General features: G+C 53.0%; 1 pseudogene; it reads left to right on the top strand.

Annotated features, from left to right (window-relative positions):
• The window catches only part of LOC134490147 (alpha-1-macroglobulin-like), a 34,007-nt pseudogene that overhangs the window by 4,443 nt on the left and 13,956 nt on the right, over positions 1–15,608 (top strand).

Below are 15,608 nucleotides of genomic sequence, written 5' to 3'. Positions count from 1 at the left end.
GTCTGATTTTTTTTTTTACATGTAATTTTTATTCTGCCTCGTTTTAATGAAGGAAAGCAACATTATTTATTTATTTATTTATTTATCGTATGGCAGCACATCATACATATTACAAATATATTATATTAAAAAATGGGAATATAAAAAGGTACAGTATATAAAAATTTATAACTAAAAACAAACATTGAGATTACAAATACAGTCTTTTGCAGCATCAGTTGCCATCAGGAAATCAGCAAAGTTCCCATCGTAGGCTCTAGTCTTACATTCTTGTATTATGTGTTTAACAGTCACAGTACCTTACCTCATTTATATAGGGAATCTGCACACCTGCCATGAAGGGAGGCAACAGACAGGATCAAATTGTACGCCGTTCAGGTTAGGGAAATTATAGAAATAGCTACTGTTCATTGACACTATTATAGTCTTTAATTGTAGCCCTAACCCACGTGGGCAAGAGCACAGCATCTGCAACTCCGTCAAGCAGCTGCCTCTTTTCCCAGGATTGTATGGCTCTGTTTTTGCAGATGCCAGGAAAAGACCCATTTGGTTTAGGGAGTTGCAACCACCATCTACTCTGAAGCATCGTTTTGCTTTCAGATCCAAAGCACTGCAGAGACTTAACAGAAACATTAAACTGTGCAGACATAGATTGGAACTAAACAACAACAAAAATTATTTTGATTTTCTAAATGGCCCTGCAAAGAGTGCATTCATCTTACTCCAATAATTAATTTGTATGGTATTCTCTTACAATGCGGTGCAAACATGTGGCCTGCCAGCATCTTTTTGTGGCACCTAAGAATGGGTGGTGGAGGAAAATTCTGAGAGTGCCTTGGACTGCAAGAAGATCAAGCCAGTCCATCCTCCAGGAAATAAAGCCAGACTGCTCACTTGAGGGAATGATATTAAAGACAAAACTGAAATACTTTGGCCACATAATGAGAAGACAGGACACCCTGGAGAAGATGCTGATGCTAGGGAGAGTGGAGGGCAAAAGGAAGAGGGGCTGACCAAGGGCAAGATGAATGGATGATATTCTAGAGGTGACGGACTCGTCCCTGGGGGAGCTGGGGGTGTTGACGACCGACAGGAAGCTCTGGCGTGGGCTGGTCCATGAAGTCATGAAGAGTCGGAAGCGACTAAACGAATAAACAACAAACAAGAATGGGTGGTATCAAAGAATTCTGCCTCTTTTTTTTTGCATGGCAGGTATTTTTTGGCATTCTAAAAGGCAAGAAGGATGCCTTAACTCTTGCAGAACCTTAAGCTTAAGGCCTCCATTTCCCCTCTTAACTTATTTTCTAAATAAGGCCTTAGTTTCCTTGGGGGCCTTCCACATTTCATGTGACCCACTGATCAATGGAAGTTGCATACCCCTGTCATTTGAGAAATGTCAGGTTTATTTCTTTTCAGTGATCCAATTATATATACTTAATGTATTGCTAATCCTTAAAGATCATATGGACATATTGCAAATAAATCTCTTGAAATTTATGTGCTGTCATGTTGCTGCCATTTATTCAGTACATTTTTTGTGAGAGAATTATTTGATAGCTTTTTGCACCAACAACGTGAATGAATTAATAATTACAAATATGCACACTGAGTGTATTCATTTTCTGTCCAATAGGGTTGTACAAATCTTTTGAAAGGGTTGCTTCAGAAGTTTTATCAGCTGTGCGAACTCTGTGTGAAGGACATGCTGCTCTGCTGTTTGTATCTTGCTTTTCTGGTATAATTTGTTTATATAGGTTGCCTTAGAGAGAGAAATTATGTTGTTGTTGTTTGTTTTCACTGATTCATTGTGAACTTTTATTTAGTGTTTCTTACACTTTTTTCCCTCAGGACCCCTTTTAAAAATTATGGAGGACCGCAAAAGAGCTTTTGTTTGTATGGGTTATATTTATCAATATTTACCATACTAAAAATTAAAATTGATGCATTTGCTGCCATTACCTCTTCCCACGATTGATGGGGTTTTAATATTGTATTATTTTTCAACATAGGCTGGCAAATAATTTTGATTTTGTGGACCCCTGAGAGGCCCACACTTTAAGAAACACTGCTCTAATCCATACCGCTTTATGCTTCTTCTTTAATTCTCGATGTATTTGCCTGTCCTTTAGCCTCTGCTAGACTAAACAGCTGCTTCATTCCCTCTTTTTATTCCCTTTTCATTCTGCCAAATCACTCCGTTTTAAAAAAAAAAATCCACTGTTTTATTTCTCTATTTCTGGCTTCTACTCAGAACGATCTGAGTAAAGGTGCTGGCTTTGAGACTACAAGTAGTCCTCATTCAGCGACAACACTTAGGACTGGCAACTTGGTCGTTAAATGAAGCAGTGGCTAAGTAAAACTGTAACTGTGCTTATGATCTTCCTGCAGGTTTCCTTTGCTTTGCAGAGCTGCAAAGGTCATAAATGCAAGGATTGGTCCTAAAGTTACTTCTTCATCACCATCATAACTGCAAACATTCGCTAAGCGAGGCAGTCACTAAACAAGGACTACCTGTATTGCATAAAATAAGGACTATTTCTTTATATACTGTATTACAGAATCATAGGAATGGAGGGATCTATTTAGGCTACTGAGTTCAACCACTTTTCCAGTGCAGGAATCTAAAATAAAGAATCCCAACAGTAAAGGAGTGTTAAGAGATTGAACCACCTCCCTGGGTAACCAGTTCCACTGTTGAACTGCTTTTACCATTAGGATTTTTTTCTAACTTACATTCAGATTTTGCGTTTGTGCTTGGTTAGAGTTTCACTTTATTCTGCTTTGGTCAGACCTCACCTTGAGTATTGTGCTGCCTTCAAGGTAACTGATTGCTAATTGAATGTGAGTCACTTTCACTTAATAAGCAGTTACAATCCCCAAATCTTTCCAGTAAATAATTTTACCAGACAAACTTCCTGGATATTTTTTCAAAGTTCCAGTCTAATGAAAGAGAGATCAGACCTGTAATTTGGCACCCTGCATCCATAACAGAGTATGCGTGTGAAGTCTTGGTTTTGGAGACCCTGAGATTTCCATTCCACAGTGTCATTTTCATAAGAGACTAACCTTTCAAATGAGTCATGCCAAAGCTGCTAGCTGAGAAAAACAAGTGATGAAAGCATAGTAGATTCTTCAATCTTGTATTGTTTTGCTGTTTTTATATTGTTTTTAACTATTTGTGAGCTGCCCAGTCATATATTGAGATGGGCGGCTATATAAATGAGAGAGAGGGAGGGAGGGAGAGAGATCTTTATGAAGACCTTACATTTTAAACAATTTTTGAAAGATCTTATTTTTAAGTTATTGTAGGACATTGCCTTAGCACAGCTTTTGTATAGGCCCTTTGCTGGATAACTGCGGGGGCTCTCAGTTCCTCATCCCTGCAAAGAAAATATTTAAACAAACTATTGCATGAAACCTTGAAGTCATCCAGCTGACATGTTAAAGGGTTGAACTATCCCTCTTATTTTCAACCCGTGCTGCTAAAAAAGGAAATACAAAAGCAAAAAAACCCAGCAACAGCCATTCTGATACTTTCATATTATATCCCACATCCCACCCATGGATGAACTTTTATCAAACCAAAAAGCCTTTAAATTTAAATCAGTATTGAATCAAATCATGCTAGATTCAGATGTCAAATCTGAATCAAATCTTGGCTGATTTGCACATTGTCATGAGTGCCGTTGAGCTAAAGTCATCAGCGCAATGGCACTCATGACAATGACAAGGAAATAAGTGAAGGGGCACAAGTTAAGTAGCCATCAACCCACAACGACTAACGGCTAACAAACAATAGCTAAACGAATCACGGAGCCACCCAAGCCATCAGCGGCAATACAACGGGGATCGCCCAGCTGAAAGCAATCAGCAGAAGAATGGAAACCTGAGGATGGGCGATCCCGGAAACCCTCAACCAATGGCAGGGCAACGCATGGGACAAAGGGGGGTGACGTGACCGAGAGCGAGGGGGCGCTGACCGGCGCGGGGTATTTAAACCCCGCACCGGCGCGCTCCTGTCACTCTCAGCTTTTTTCTACCAACGTTGTACCTGCCCTGAAATAAACCAGAACCTGATTTGCAAACCAGCGTCTGAACGTTATTCAGAGGTAGGCAGCGCATGACATAAAGCTGAGAGTCATAAACTCAGCCTCGCCGAGCCCCACCGGACGACAACGAGCCGCGGGAGGAGTAGACGGCGAGAAGACCAGCAAGATGAGGCCGGAACGGCGCGGGCAAGGAGGGCGAGCCGCGCGGCAAGAGACAGAGGAGGACCGACCGAGGCCAGAGGCACCGCGGACTCCCGGAGCCATGGACGCCCACCCCACCCGACCCGAGCCTCAGCTCCAACCCCAAGGGGAGATGGCGACGGAGGCAACCCGACCGCGGGAGGGAGCAGCACGACTTCCGAAACCAGCGGAGGACCCCGCGCCCCACATCGCACCCCAGCAACGGGCGTGGAGCGACAGCCCCACGGTGCTCAACTCGGAGGAGGACGACGGAGACACCCATCAGACGGAGGAGGAAGCGGACCCGCGGCGGAGGGACGATGAACCCCACCGGCAACCCACCCCCGAGGACGCGCCAACGGAACCGGCCCCAGCGGCGGCGCGGGCTGTGGACGAGGAGGCACGAGCTGAACTCGCGGCCATGCGGGCTCAGCTGACGGAACTCCGGACCATGCTCCAGGCGCTTATGCCCCCCGCGCCACCCAACGACGTCCCCGCACAAGCCCACACCCCGAGCGAAGCACCGAACCCACACGGGCCAGCGGAGAGCCAGCAGACGGCACAGGCGGCCGACACCACACCCCGGGAAGCGAGAGGCGGGGCCGCACAAAACGCCCGGGCCCCAAAGGACTTCCCCATCTTCTTCGATGGGACCCCCTCAAAACTCTCGTTTTTCGTTACCAACGCTAGGGAGTTCATGGGGAGGCACGGACACTCCTATGACTCCGAGGCCGACAAGATCGCCGCCGTGGCGATCAAACTCCAAGACAGGGCGGCGGACTGGTACGTCCAACTGTACGAGTCCAGCTCCCCCGCCCTCGCCACCTTCCCTGCTTTCATCAAAGAGATGAAAAACTACTTCGAAGACCCCCTAGCTAAAGTACGGGCGAAAAGCGCACTCCAGAGACTTAAACAGGGCACACGCACGGTCCCTGACTACGCCCTGGAGTTCAAAGCCCTCGCGGGAAAGGTCTGCGACTGGTCTGAGACCACCCTGCTGGAAATCTTCAAAAGGGGGCTCAACCGCGACGTTCTCCAATGGGCCCTCTACCGCGACGACCCAGAAACGTTACACGGGTGGATCCACCTCGCGGGGAAAGCCGAACACGCGCACCGCACCTTCCTTATGACAACCACGGAAGACACAAACTATGTCGGGAAAAAGGTACCCGCACCACACGGGGGGATGGCCGGCCCCATATACCCAAAAAAGAAGTTCAACCGGGAGCCCTGCGGGAGGTGTGGCAAATTAGGGCACAAGACGGCGGATTGCTTCGCCAACCGACCGCCGACCAGCGCGCCCAAGCCCGCCCCGAAAATTAGCCCCAAACCACCCAACCCGGGGCCGCCCCCTCACCGCCGAATGACCGTGGCCACAGCGACACCGGAAGAGGGCTGGGACGCTTACTGGGGGGAAGAGGACAATACCGACCCCGACCAGCCGGCGGGAAATGCTCCCCGCTTGCTCTGAGACGCGTGGCGAGGCAGGCGGTGGGACAGCAACGCGGACCACCTCAACGAAACGACAAAAGCTCCGTAATATGGGCAGCAATCCAACTCTCTGCCGGCAACGGAGCCACCACGGCCGCGGCACTAGTGGACTCGGGGTGCTCAAAAAACCTCATCCACCCCGACCTAGTCGCCAAACTCGACCTCCGCTGCTTCCCCCTCCCCACGCCGCTGGCATTCCACCAGCTGGACGGCTCTACAGCGGGAGGGAAACCAGCCACGCTACAAACCGAGCCGGTCACCCTGCAAATGGGCACTCACACCGAGCGCACATCGTTCGTAGTCACGCCCATTGGACGGCCCATTGCAGTCCTGGGGATGCCATGGCTCGCGAAAAACAACCCGCGGATCAACTGGGCGACCCGCACCTTCACATTCGGCGACGGCGAGTATCGAGCACCAGTACCAGCTGGCAAAAGCAACCCCACGGTAGGACGAGCGGAGGCGACCACACAAGACAACGCCGCTACCACAGCAGACCTACCAGAACAATACGCCGACTTCTCCGAGGTCTTCGGAGAGGCAGAGGCAGACCAACTACCCCCCCACCGCAAGACGGATTGCCGGATCGACCTACTGCCCGACGTCCCCCTACCTAGACCAAAGATCTATTCGATGACCCCGAAGGAGATGGCAACCCTCCGGGAGTTCATCGATAAAAACCTAGACAGGGGATTCATAGAGCCAGCATGCTCACCGGTCGGAGCCCCCGTCTTATTCCGGGAGAAGAAAGACGGGACCCTACGGCTCTGCACCGACTACCGGGGCCTAAACGCGGCTTCCCTGTCCAACAAATACCCCTTACCCCTGGTGAAGGACATGCTCGCCCACCTGTCCACGGGCAAAGTCTTTTCCAAATTGGACCTTCGCGAGGCGTACTATCGCATCCGAATCAGGGAGGGGGACGAATGGAAGACGGCGTTTAACTGCCCCCTAGGCGCCTTCCAGTACAAGGTACTGCCCTTCGGACTCGCGGGGGCCCCTGGGGTGTTCATGCAGCTCATCAATGAGGTACTGCATGAACATCTGTTTAAAGGGGTCCTGGTCTACATCGACGACGTCCTCATTTACACAAAAACACACGAGGAACACGTAACCTTAGTCAGGCAAGTCCTCGACAAGCTCAGAAGGGCGCAGCTCTATGCAAAGCCTACAAAGTGCGAGTTTCACAAAGAGCGGCTAGACTATTTGGGGTATCGAATCTCCGGGGACGGCATCGAAATGGACCCCGCAAAAGTCGAAGCGGTGCTAAACTGGGAGCGGCCCCGCAACAGACGGCAACTACAGAGCTTCCTGGGATTCGCGAATTTCTACAGGTCCTTCGCCCGGGGGTTCGCTGAGATAGCCCTCCCCTTAACGGACCTCCTCAAAACCAAAGGGGTGGGGGACACCCGACGCGCCAAGAACCCAGGCACAGTGCTGAATTGGACTCCCGCGTGCCAGACCGCATTCGACAAGCTGAAAGCGCTGTTCACGACGGAGCCAATCCTCGCGCACCCGGACCCAGAACGGCCGTTCGTGGTCCAAGCCGACGCCTCAGACTTCTCCCTGGGAGCCATCCTGCTACAAAAAGACTCCACGGGGCTCCTGAAACCATGCGCCTACCTGTCAAGGAAGTTCTCCGAGACAGAGAGGCGATGGCACGTCTGGGAGAAAGAAGCCTTCGCGGTGAAATCGGCACTAGAGACATGGCGTCACCTACTCGAGGGAGCCACCCAACCATTCGAGGTCTGGACGGACCACCGGAACCTCAAGGCCCTACGAACGCCTAGACGCCTTAGCCCAAAACAGGTCCGATGGGCCCAATTCTTCAGCCGCTTTGACTTCCAGCTGAAGTTCATGCCGGGCAAGAAGAACTTCCTGGCCGACGCCCTATCCCGGCTGCCCCAAGACGAAGAGCCCGCCCCAGACACCATTGGGACGGTCCTATCCGCCTCGCAACTGGGGATGGCCGTGACCACCCGAAGCGGCGCACGGAGGCAGCTCGACGCTACGGCGCAGCCGACGGCGGGACAACCGGCGACGGAAAGAAGCCAACCGCAACTACCAGGGGGAATGCGCACGGACCTCGCCGCCGCCCTCAAAACCGACCCCTGGTTCCTGGCAAACCCCGACAAGGTAACGATGGCGCAAGACCTGGCATGGGGGGAAGGCAGAATCTACGTCCCGGACTCGCAACGCCAGGCGATCTTGCATAGGTCACACGACGCCAAGCAAGCGGGACACTTTGGGTTCCTCAAGACCCTACACCTAACACGGCGCCAATTCTGGTGGCCCGCGCTCAGGCGAGACGTAAAAACCTACGTGGCGTCCTGCCCAACGTGCGCTAGGGCCAAACGGGCACCAGGCAAACCCGCGGGGCTATTGCAACGGGTGGCAGAACCCTCCCGCCCATGGGAGGAAATCTCTATGGATTTTATAGTGGACCTCCCACCCAGCCAGAAGAAAACGGCCATTTGGGTGGTGAAGGACTACTTCTCAAAGCAGGCCCACTTCATCCCCTGCACGTCGGTCCCATCCTCACAACAACTAGCCAAACTCTTCCTCATCCACGTGTACAGGCTACACGGATGTCCCGCACGTGTGGTGACCGACAGGGGCACACAGTTCACCTCCAAATTCTGGCGGGCCTTCCTGAAGCTGACGGGGACCCAACAGGCCCTATCTACGGCTTGGCATCCGCAGACGGACGGAGCCACTGAGGTTCTTAATGCCACCTTAGAGCAATTTATACGATCATATACGAACTACCACCAAGACGACTGGGCTGAACTGCTCCCGTTCGCCGAAGTCGCATACAACAACGCCGTCCACACGAGCACGGGGAAAACCCCGTTCGAAGTAGTCTCGGGGCGCGACTTCATCCCCATACCGGAGCTACCTCAACCCCCGGAACCCCAGGTGGACGCCAGCGACTGGGGACGGAAGATCGCGGAAGCATGGCCAGTAATCACGGCGGCGCTGAAGGAGGCACAGGCTGCTTACAAAGAGCAGGCCGACAAGCACCGGCGCCAACAACCGACGTTCCAGGCGGGGGATATGGCCTATCTCTCCACCAAGTTCCTAAAGTCAACCCAACCCTCGAAAAAACTGGGGCCTAAGTACATCGGGCCGTTCCGAGTCACGCAAATAGTGAACCCGGTAGCAATACGCCTGGACCTGCCACACAACCTCCGGAGACTCCACCCGGTGTTCCATACCAGCCTCCTAAAACCGGCAACCACCTCCCGATGGCACCCAAGCACGCCACAGCCCGCACCGCTAATGATCGACGGGCAACACCACTTCGAGATCAGGGACATCCTCGACTCCCGCAAGCAACGAGGAACTCTACACTATCTGGTCAGGTGGAAACACTTCCCCCACCCGGAATGGGTGGCGGCGCACAACGTTAACGCGCCTGACCTGACCAGAGCATTTCACCGGGCATACCCCGACAAACCGCAATCAAGGTCAGCAAAACCAACCCCCCCCCCGCAGGCCCCCCCCGCCTCCCGTGCCCCAAGGGAAAGGGCCCCCCCCAAGGCCGCGACTTGGGTGGACCTTCCCCCCCCCGGGACTCACTCCCCCCGCCCCGGGCCCACGGGGTGGTGACAAACGATCGCCAGCACCCTCCCCCCGCCCCCCGGCCGCGGGGGAGTGGCAAGCAAGTCAACAGGGCAACCTGGGGGCAACGCCCAGGAGACACAACAAAGGCGACGCACTCTAAATAAGAAAAGAAGGGCCCTACCTGGAGCTGAGCAGCACCCGACCAGCCACGCCTCTCGCCTCGCCGAACTGAGCCAAACAAACAGGGTGTGGTTGGAGCATGCGCACGCCAGGTCAGAACCCGAGCATGCGCACCATGGACACACCCTGGGAAGGCACGTGGTAGAGGGAGGAGCAAAGGGAGGGGCGACAACTACTCCGGCGGGAACTTTGAAAAAAAAAAAAAAAAAAATGTGGCGTTTTGACAGCTCCACGGGGAAAACCAAGAAAACCGAGGGAGAACACTATTCGAAAAGGGGGCAGTATGTCATGAGTGCCGTTGAGCTAAAGTCATCAGCGCAATGGCACTCATGACAATGACAAGGAAATAAGTGAAGGGGCACAAGTTAAGTAGCCATCAACCCACAACGACTAACGGCTAACAAACAATAGCTAAACGAATCACGGAGCCACCCAAGCCATCAGCGGCAATACAACGGGGATCGCCCAGCTGAAAGCAATCAGCAGAAGAATGGAAACCTGAGGATGGGCGATCCCGGAAACCCTCAACCAATGGCAGGGCAACGCATGGGACAAAGGGGGGTGACGTGACCGAGAGCGAGGGGGCGCTGACCGGCGCGGGGTATTTAAACCCCGCACCGGCGCGCTCCTGTCACTCTCAGCTTTTTTCTACCAACGTTGTACCTGCCCTGAAATAAACCAGAACCTGATTTGCAAACCAGCGTCTGAACGTTATTCAGAGGTAGGCAGCGCATGACACACATCCTGTTTCTTATTATTTCTTTATTATGTAACCTAACCAAATGACCATGGGTAATGATTGTCGATGATAATTTATAAAGATCTAATTTTTTGACATTACATTCATTCATATGATTTATATCCACTTCTTAATTCCATTAGCCGGAAGGAGTTGAAAAGGAACTGACCCAAAGCTCCTTTGTCTGCCCCAAAGGTAAGAGGATTGTTCTGCTTTCTACTGCTGGATTATTAAGAGTGTAGAAGCAGGAGAAGAGTAAGTGGTTCTGGTAATCAGGTGTGATTAATTAATGATAATTACTTCCAACTTCTTGCCAGCTTCCCCACTGACTTTCCTAGTGGGAAGCTGGCAGGGAGTGTTGGAAATCATGTGACTGTGACTGAGTATGGCAGTGCAGCCGTGCTGAAGCGGCCACAACTTTGCCAAATTTCAACCCCATGGGAGTAATGGGTCCCGGATTTTGGACACATTTTTTAAGTTAGCCTATTTGAGGTACCTTGGTTCAAAAATTGTTGCCCTTTGATGCACTGTTTTGCCCAGCTGATGATTACAAACAGACAAACAGGAGAGTTTTAGTAGTATATAGATGTTGTATCCAGCACTGTGCAGGCAAAAGTTTCAGTTCGTTTATGTCATCCCCCTTTCATGTTCAGTGTAGATTTTGTTGTGCTCATATTTTTGATTATAGGATGATTCATTTTGTGTGACATGTTCTACTGTGCAAGAACATCCACTAAGACCCTGTACAAAAAAGTGGTATAATTATTTACATCATATTACTTATATTATGATTATCACCTGTACATCAATAATGTTCCATTATGAGAAGATTGTCAGGGAATCGAGATTTACAATAAACAATATATTGTTGTTAATATATTAATATAATATATATATTGTTGTTAATTAACCCAAATCAATCCACAGCAGAATGAAGGCCTCTTTTTGAAGGTTATGGAGTATAATTGTCAGCCCTCTGAGGTAGGCCAGGTCAGGAAACAGACACCAAGGATTATAGGAATACTAATTTATTGTTTAAAGATATAATAACAGAAACTTGAAAGCCTGCAGGAATTTTTCTCTGCCCCCTCTTAGATCATACAGAATCAAGGCAGGGTTCTTTTTAGTCTCTTTCACACATTCCTTCCTTTCCCAGGATGGAGTTATTGTTTACTTTTCTTAACATTTCATCTAATAATGCTTGCATTTCTTTATCAAAGTTATCTCTGCAGTCTTCTACAGTAACCTACCACACTGGGTTGGTAGGTAGATGTTTTAAATTCCCTGTCTAGGGTTGAGAGAAAGTGACAGACCCAAAATCACCTAGCCAGCTTCTGTGACTATGTCATGAGTGCCGTTGAGCTGAAGACATCAGCGCAATGGCACACATGACAATAGCAAGGAAACAGGGGAAGGGGCTCAAGATAAGTAGCCATCAACTCACAAAGACTGAAGGACAAGAAACAATGGCTAAACGGATCGCGAGGCACACCCAAGCTGTTAGCGCTAACGCAACGGAGATCGCCCAGCTGACAGCAATCACCGGAGGAATAGAGAAACCGATGATGGGCGATCCCGGAACGCCAGCGGGGCCTCGCAACCCCTCACCTACCGGCAGGACAACGTGTTGGACAAAGGGGGGTGACGTAACCGCGATTGAGGGGGCGCTGACCGGCGCGGGGTATTTAAACCCCGCACCGGCGCGCTCCTGTCACTCTCAGCTTTTTTCCTATACTGTACCTACACTGTGAATAAATCAGAGCCTGTTCCACAGAACCAGTGTCTGAGAATTATTCAGAGGTAGGCAGCGCATGACATAAAGCTGAGAGTCATAAACTCAGCCTCGCCGAGCCCCACCGGACGACAACGAGCCGCGGGAGGAGTAGACGGCGAGAAGACCAGGAAGATGAGGCCGGCGCGACGCGGACAAGGAGGGCGAGCTGCACGGCAAGAAGCAGAGGAGGACCGACCAAGGCCAGAGGCACCGCGGACTCCCGGAGCCATGGACGCCCACCCGACCCAACCCGAGCCTCAGCTCCAACCCCAAGGGGAGATGGCGACGGAGGCTACCCGACCACGGGAGGGAGCAACATACCTTCCGAAACCAGCGGAGAACCCCACGTCCCACATGGCACCCCAGCAACGGGCATGGAGCGACAGCTCAACGGCGGTAAGCACGGAGGAGGACGATGGAGACACCCAGCAGACGGCGGAGGAAGCAGACCAACGGCCGAGAGAGACTGAACCCCACCGGCAACCCACCCCCACCGACACACCGACAGAACCGGCCCCAGCAGCGGCGCGGATCGTGGACGGGGAAGCACGAGCTGGTCTCGCGGCCATGCAGACCCAACTGGAGGAACTCCGGACCATGCTTCAGTCGCTCATGCCCCCCGCGCCGCCCAACGACGTCCCCGCACAGGTCCGCACCCCGAGCGAAGCGCCGAACCCCCACGGGCCAAATGAAGGTCAACAGACGGCCCAGGCGGACGACACCACAGGCCGGGAAGCGAGAGGAAGGGCCGCACAAAACGCCCGGGCCCCAAAGGACTTCCCCATCTTTGATGGGAACCCCGCGAAACTGTCGTTCTTTATCACGAACGCCAGGGAGTTCATGGGGAGGCACGGACACTCCTACGACTCCGAAGCGGACAAAATCGCTGCCGTGGCGATCAAATTACAAGACCGGGCGGCGGACTGGTACGTCCAACTGTACGAGTCCAGCTCCCCCGCCCTCGCCAACTTCCCCGCCTTCATCAAGGAGATGAGAAGCTACTTCGAAGACCCACTAGCCAAAGTGAGGGCAAAGAGCGCACTCCAAAGACTTAAACAGGGCACACGCACTGTCCCAGACTACGCCCTCGAGTTCAAAGCCCTCGCGGGGAAGGTCAGCGACTGGTCCGAGACCACCCTGCTGGAAATGTTCAAAAGGGGGCTCAACCGCGACGTACTGCAATGGGCCCTCTACCGCGACGACCCAGAAACTCTACACGGGTGGATCCACCTCGCGGGGAAAGCCGAACACGCGCACCGCACCTTCCTCATGACAACTACGGAAGACGCGAACTACAGCTGCAAAAAGGTACCCGCACCACACGTGGGGACGGCCGGCCCCACATACCCAAAGAAGAAATTTAATCAGGAGCCCTGCGGGAGGTGTGGAAAACTTGGGCACAAGACGGCGGATTGCTTCGCCAACCGACTGCCGACCAGTGCGCCTAAACCCACCCCGAAAGCTAGCCCCAAACCACCTAACCTGGTGCCGCCCACTCACCGCCGAATGACCGTAGCCACAGCGACACCAGAGTAAGGCTGGGACGCCTACTGGGGGGAAGAGGACAACGTAGACTCAGACCAGCCGGCGGGAAAAGCTCCCCGCCTGCCCTGAAACACGTTGTGAGGCAGGCGGTGGGACAGCAGCGCGGACCACCTCGACAGAACGGCGAAAGCTCCGTGATAATGGCGGCAATTAAACTCTCTGCCGGCAACGGAGCCACCACGGCCGCGGCACTAGTGGACTCGGGGTGCTCAAAAAACCTCATCCACCCCGACTTAGTCGCCAAACTCGACCTCCGCTGCTTCCCCCTCCCCACGCCGCTGGCATTCCACCAGCTGGACGGCTCTACAGCGGGAGGGAAACCAGCTACAATGCAAACCGAGCCGGTCACCCTGCAAATGGGCACTCACACCGAACGCACATCGTTCGTCGTCACCCACATCGGACAGCCCATTGCAGTCCTGGGAATGCCATGGCTCACGACAAACAACCCGCGCATCAACTGGGAGACCCGCACCTTCACATTTGGCGACGGCAAGTATCGGGCACCAGTTCCAGCGGGCAGAACCAACCCCACTGTGGGACGAGCAGAGGCGACTACACAGGACAACGCCGCTACCACAGCAGACCTACCGGAACAATACGCCGACTTCTCCGAGGTCTTCGGAGAGGCGGAAGCTGACCAACTACCCCCCCACCACAAGACGGATTGCCGGATCGACCTGCTGCCCGACGTCCCCTTACCTAGACCGAAGATCTACTCGATGACCCCGAAGGAGATGGCAACCCTCCGGGAGTTCATCGATAAAAACCTAGAGAGGGGATTCATAGAGCCAGCATGCTCACCGGTCGGAGCCCCCGTCTTATTCCGGGAGAAGAAAGACGGCACCCTACGGCTCTGCACTGACTACCGGGGCCTAAACGCGGCTTCCCTGTCCAACAAATACCCCTTACCCCTGGTGAAAGACATGCTCGCCCACCTGTCCACGGGCAAAGTCTTTTCCAAATTGGACCTTCGCGAGGCGTACTACCGCATCCGAATCAGGGAGGGGGACGAATGGAAGACTGCGTTCAACTGCCCCCTAGGCGCCTTCCAGTACAAAGTGCTGCCGTTCGGACTCGCGGGGGCCCCCGGGGTGTTTATGCAGCTCATCAATGAGGTACTGCATGAACACCTGTTCAAAGGGGTCCTTGTCTACATAGACGACGTCCTTATCTACACAAAAACGCACAAAGAACATGTGACCCTAGTCAAGCAAGTCCTCGACAAGCTCAGAAGGGCACAGCTCTATGCAAAGCCTACAAAGTGCGAGTTTCACAAAGAGCGGCTAGACTATTTGGGGTATCGAATCTCCGGGGACGGCATCGAAATGGACCCCGCAAAAGTCGAAGCGGTGCTAAACTGGGAGCGGCCCCGCAACAGACGGCAACTACAGAGCTTCCTGGGATTCGCGAATTTCTACAGGTCCTTCGCCCGGGGGTTCGCTGAGATAGCCCTCCCCTTAACGGACCTCCTCAAAACCAAAGGGGTGGGGGACACCCGACGCGCCAAGAACCCAGGCACAGTGCTGAATTGGACTCCCGCGTGCCAGACCGCATTCGACAAGCTGAAAGCGCTGTTCACGACGGAGCCAATCCTCGCGCACCCGGACCCAGAACGGCCGTTCGTGGTCCAAGCCGACGCCTCAGACTTCTCCCTGGGAGCCATCCTGCTACAAAAAGACTCCACGGGGCTCCTGAAACCATGCGCCTACCTGTCAAGGAAGTTCTCCGAGACAGAGAGGCGATGGCACGTCTGGGAGAAAGAAGCCTTCGCGGTGAAATCGGCACTAGAGACATGGCGTCACCTACTCGAGGGAGCCACCCAACCATTCGAGGTCTGGACGGACCACCGGAACCTCAAGGCCCTACGAACGCCTAGACGCCTTAGCCCAAAACAGGTCCGATGGGCCCAATTCTTCAGCCGCTTTGACTTCCAGCTGAAGTTCATGCCGGGCAAGAAGAACTTCCTGGCCGACGCCCTATCCCGGCTGCCCCAAGACGAAGAGCCCGCCCCAGACACCATTGGGACGGTCCTATCCGCCTCGCAACTGGGGATGGCCGTGACCACCCGAAGCGGCGCACG

Source organism: Candoia aspera, chromosome 2, assembly GCF_035149785.1.
Source record: "Candoia aspera isolate rCanAsp1 chromosome 2, rCanAsp1.hap2, whole genome shotgun sequence".
NCBI classification, from domain to species: domain Eukaryota; kingdom Metazoa; phylum Chordata; class Lepidosauria; order Squamata; family Boidae; genus Candoia; species Candoia aspera.
The sequence above is the reverse complement of the archived record's forward strand: the minus strand, read 5'-3'. Positions and strand labels throughout refer to the sequence as shown.